This window comes from Pygoscelis adeliae, unplaced genomic scaffold, assembly GCF_000699105.1.
Source record: "Pygoscelis adeliae isolate BGI_AS28 unplaced genomic scaffold, ASM69910v1 Scaffold207, whole genome shotgun sequence".
Lineage (NCBI taxonomy): Eukaryota > Metazoa > Chordata > Aves > Sphenisciformes > Spheniscidae > Pygoscelis > Pygoscelis adeliae.
Genome location: NW_008825160.1, coordinates 862,434 through 867,844, shown reverse-complemented (window position 1 = coordinate 867,844; position 5,411 = coordinate 862,434). Strand labels below are relative to the sequence as shown.

Below are 5,411 nucleotides of genomic sequence, written 5' to 3'. Positions count from 1 at the left end.
AATGCTCTCTGTCTGCGGTCCTGTCACTTTTTTTTTTTTCCTTTTCTTTTTTTAGCCAAGTTCCACCTTTTTGAATGTTAGAGCTACAGAATATAACACTTTTCCTTCAGGGTGATTTGAGTGCTCCAGAATTTTGTATTCCTGTAAGGGGTACGCGAGAGACTGTAGCAGTGGGCTTCCACGTGCTCGCTGCTGAGTAATTTCCTTTTGTATTGCTGACAGGTGACTCAAAGCAGGAGCTAGCAGATGGCTGCATCGTTAGCTGGTGGCCACAGCCTTATGAGATGAGTTTTGGAATTTCCATCAAAGTCGGGATTAGGCTCAGGATATGCCGATGGCACAGAGCACCGCGGGGGAGTGTGGAAGAAGAGGAAATCATTCATAGCGACTCATCTTGTGGTTGGGTGAGTCAGGGGTCTGCTGTTGGTGGTCAGAAAGGCACGTGGCTGACTACACCATCTTTGTGTGCTCTGCAGGATGCAAACTGTCTCTGTAAATTAATTCTGCGCTTTTGATTGTTGTCCAGTGAGTTATTTCCAGAAAGGAGTTACTGTATTTTCTGGAATGAGTATTGTGATATTCTTTCCCTTTTTTTTTTTTTTTTTTTTTACAGTGAGGAAGTTTTCAGCTGGTGATTTATCAACTAAGTATTTTACAGGATCATAGTTAAAAGCTCTTAAAAAAAAAATATGTCCTGTGCGATAGGGAAAGTAAAAGCATCTCGGTTTCCAAATGCTGAAGGAATAACCGAAAGAGCTAGTTCTTGGAATAGTAGCTCCATTGGCACTCGTTGGTGATTTCCTGTGCATTTGCTGCAAGAATCACTCTGTGATGTGAGTAGGTGGTACTAAAGGGTTATTACGAAACCGATTTTCAACCAGACGTTTTGAGTCATGGATCGGGAAGAGGGATAGCAGCTTCAGAGCTTTCTCTTTGTTCGAGCAGTGCGCCTGAAATGCACACGCAGGATATTTTGTGCTTGCATGGAACAAGGCAGACTGGGGATAGGTCTGGTATTACATGAAGTGCCCTTCTTCGTGCCACTCCATCTCAAGGATGGGAAACGAGAACGTGGGCTGAGAGCCGGCAGCAGTGTGCAAGGTGCACAAGGAGCAGTTTCCTGACTGTCTTTCAATTGTAAGTATTTTCTCGTGGTTATTCCCAGACGTGAGAGACAAAATGGAGTTGCGTCAGGACGGATGTCTGCGCCAAAACGAGGTGGTGGTTTGGAGCGGTTTGGTTCTGTTCTGGAAGCAGATGGGCTGCCACTGGCAGGAGACAGTTGGCTTCTCCATCAGAAAAAAAAAAAAAGAGGGGTTTTTAAGGGAATTGGTCTGGCTCCTGAACCGAAAGAATTGTTGACCTACTGACTCAGTTATGAAGCATTAGGGAAACAGTCTTATTGTGGTTTCTTTTGTTGGTGGCAGATTCAGAAGACGTCTGTGAGCATACGGGTATGACTAGCAAAGGAGAGACGGTTCTAGTACCTGCTGCCTGTGGGATTTATTTTGTGCCAGGAAGGAGCTGAGGTGCTGACTACTGAATAACACCTAAACTTTATTTCTGATGCTTCTCCTGATAATGCATTGGTAAGTTTATGTACTTCTCATTTTCAGTGCTAAGATGGTATCTTGCTAAATGTAATTGAAAGAAAGCTCTTTAACAGCTTTATGAACATGGCAAGGTGTATTCATTTTTTCACTGGAGCAGCTTTTACAGAAAACACTAGCTGGCCTGCTGCAGTTCAGGAGTCTGTAAATAACGGGGGAAACTTTGTCGATCAGGTCGACAAAAACAATTTAAAATTGCTGTTCCCTCCCACCTTTAAGCTACAAACCTCTGCTAACATTGGTACTAAGCAAAGAGGATGGGCCAGCCCTCCAGCTTTGGGATCCTGTCGTCCTGGAGTCACGGCTACGCTGTAATTTTCCTGTTACACTTTACTGAATGAACAAGACTTGGGTCTTGTGGAATTTCACACGAGAATCAGATGTCCATTCCTGGAATTAAATCTAATGATACTTTTCCTAAAATATGCCTAGAATAGGAATGATGTTATTTTTAAGTGGCTCTGTAAATCGCAAGAAAAAAGGTACCAATTAGTGGTTTCTCAAAAAACCCCAATCATTAACATACTGTTGGCTAGAAGAAATCACGTTGGCTGACGGAGCTAGGTCTGGAAGTCGTGCTCCCTGAATCTGCTGTCAATTCTGCCACTGGTTTTGGGAGGGATTTTTTGGAGGGGGTGCTTCTTGGGCAAGTCATTATTTATTCTTAGTTGTCGATAAAATGAGGATAGTGTTATTTAACTTTTCCTTCGGTGCTTTACTTGGATGCTGATACGTGGTACTGTAGCTCTTGGATCTCTAGAATATTGTTTTGAATGCATAGGTTATTGGAAGTTGGGGAAAGCAAAATAGTGATTATTGAATTTATCATGCTCTGTGACAGGTCCTCTCTAGACACCAGCTGTAGGAGTTGCTGGTGCTGTGTCCTAACCGTCCACCACGAAGGGAGGAATTCACTGCTGCTGTTCTTCCCTGGGTGGGTGACGCTGGGACGCCTTGCGTTCCCAAACCCGCTTGAGTTGGGAGTTGTAGTAAGGTGCTCATGGATATTTTTTCCCTCTTTTCCGAAACAGCAACCGAGAAGGCAGTCCGTGCACCACACGTCCCTACGGAACTGCAAATAAACCCAGTGGTTAAGAGAAAAAAAAAAAAAGGAAGGTTTAGCATTGTACTGGATTTCCTTGTCTTAAGTGCTTCCTTCGGATCTTGGGAGAAGAGCTCAAGCACGGGGTGACTTTCTAGCGAGCAGTTGTACCAAAAGGCGTGGGAGGCCGGGTCAGGGAAGAGTCATTTGGTTGTTATGTGGGTGTGAAAAGCCTATGAAAAGGAAAGGGCGGAGGAAAATATTTTACTTGAATTAAACAAATAAAGGAGAATGTTATATGAATTAGGTATTCGAAGTTAGATTTTTGACAGGTATTTTTGTGAATTAACTGCATATCTTCTGAAAATCATTTATTTAACCATAAGCTTATCAAAATGTTCTCAGGAGGGACTTGTTAAAAAAAAAAAAAGGCAACAAAAAAAACAAAAAAAATCATTGTTTTCTTATCATTTCAGATAAAAAGAAAGGAAGTAGCAAATTTTTATAGCCCCTAAATTGTTAACTGTTAAACCTGTGGTGGATCAAATTTCCTCAGGCTTACATTGGAGCAGTTTCCTTTACTGCAAAATTACAAGTAGGCCCTGTTTGAGGAGAAGGAGTCTTAGATCTTCAGTTCATTGTTGTGTATCCACCTGTGGGACAGAGGAATTGCTGCTCTTGAAAATCACCTCTTTTGGGGAGCAGGCTGTTACCATTGATGCAGTGCACAGGGATGGTTCACACCCAAAGTAATTGAAAAAATGGTATTTTGGAACCCGATTTTTTCCTTTTACATGTATGTTTGTAGTATCTCCATCTCCTTGTGGTTTTTAAAATGTCACCTAATATGATTGAGAGAATCTAAAATACGTGGTGTAGAGATTACCTTTCGTCATGCCTTTAGTGATTATCTTGACCAAAAAAAAAAAAAGGCAGCACATGGAGGCAGGTTTTAACAGCACTTTCTCTCTGAAGCAGAATTCTGCTTATTACACTAGGTAGTGAAAGACTTGATTTTGTAAAAAAACCCAAGCAAACAAACAAAAAAAACCCCTTTATCATAAATGGTAGCTTTTTAAACACAAACATGTAAGGAAAACACTAACACAATCTGAAATTAGATGTGCGGGTGCGTAGTATGATGTCTTCTACTAAACCAACACGGTGCTTGATGTTTTAGGTCTGTGCAGTGTCTTGACAGCGTTCATTTGTTGTTCATTTCTGAGGGATTCCCATGCGAAAGTTTACAGGCAAGGTATAGAGAATTTGTTGGCTTTTTCTTGTTGTTTGTTTTGTAAATTTTTTGAGTTAAGTTCTTCATGGCCCGTAGCTATCTAAATGCAGAGTTTGCAGCTGAAGTTTGCATACAAAATGGTGAGCTCAAAATTGGACCTGGAAAAGAGGAGCACTTCCTCTTCTATTGCTCTACCTGAATGGTAATATCAACATTAAAAAAAAAAAAAAAATTCATTGAGTCAAATAAAAATGCATGCTTTCCAGCAGCGTGAGGTATGAATAGAAGCCACTTTTACCCGTGCATTTTCAGGATAGAGTTGTGTGAGATGATCTCTGGTGTCTAATTCCCTCACTTGTTCCCCACGTGTCTGCTGGCCGACTGGGCTGCCTGCAGGCAGAGCTGCCATGCCGTGCTGTGACTTTAGGGGTTCACTGGTGCAGTAAGTGGAAGCAAGCGGGCGTTTCTAACCTGCAATCCAAGTTTGGGCACCTGAATTGTAACTTTAAGGACGTAAGCGGCTACTGAAATTCCCCGTATGGCCTGTTATTACAGGCTCCTGTAAGAGTCTATATGCAGTTTTATTGCCAAAACATGAGGTTGGCAGAAGTGAGTCATAACTGTGAAGATCTCAGCTTTGCTCTTTGATTTTCTTTTATCCACCAAAAATAAAAATATTTCCAAGAATACAGGTAGGTCTGTGCTGTTCTCCTGTTAGGGCAGAGCTCTCACTGGCTCTTAAGTGTATTTACGTAGCTCATAGGATGTGTTTTTCAAGCTTTAGTATAAAAGGAGCTGTGTATACATTTTTATCTAATCTTCAGTGTAGTAGGCATGAGCAATTCCTGGAGAAGGGACCAGAGTATGGGGCTCTACCCCTTCTCCTGGGAGTCTCTCTCTCATGGAGTCATACTTGCCCTGCAGTGCTTTCTCTTTATGGCTTTGTCAATCTTGAATTCCGCTCTGCGCTGGCCCAGCGCCAGCGGGAGGGCAGAAAGCAGCCTCAGCCCAAGCTCTGCTTGAAGTCTGCTGGCTTGAGGACTTTGTAGGAGGTGGGATCTGCAGGGGTGAAAGCGTCCAGCTTCCTGGGTGAGCTCTTGCCGTTGGGTTACTATTTAAAGGTGACAATATGATCTTCTGTGGACATGTTTTTGGATCACCATGATTGTTACATGTTGTCTTGCAGTTGATGTTGTTTTAGTGTGACCAGAGCGTACCTAAGGAATTGAACTGCTCTGCAGATTTCACGTGCGGTTTCAAGGTTAGCTTCTTCCACGGTCAATGCTGATGACCGTGTGACCTTGGGGCGGGCCAGCTCAATTTGCTGATCTGGTGGAAAACTAGATTTTTCTTCTCCCTTTCTTTTCTTTTGGGAAAGTTAGAACTGATCCAACTCATTGCGTTGCTGCATGACTGCTAGTGCTGATGGGGAAGCAGCAGAAACTCATGGCCAGAAGGAAAGGAGGAGGTGGGACCATCCCTTTCAGTGACACCTGCATGAAGTTCAGTTCAACCTGTTCAGGAA

At 42.7% G+C, this 5,411-nt stretch overlaps 1 long non-coding RNA gene across 1 annotated transcript; it reads left to right on the top strand.

Moving 5' to 3' along the window:
* Nucleotides 1-226: 226 nt before the first annotated feature.
* LOC103920833 lies at nt 227-3,087 on the top strand. Its single transcript, XR_663819.1, has 3 exons — nt 227-404; nt 614-1,137; nt 1,428-3,087. It is a non-coding gene; the product is annotated as an uncharacterized LOC103920833 (long non-coding RNA).
* The last annotated feature ends 2,324 nt before the right edge of the window (nt 3,088-5,411 follow it).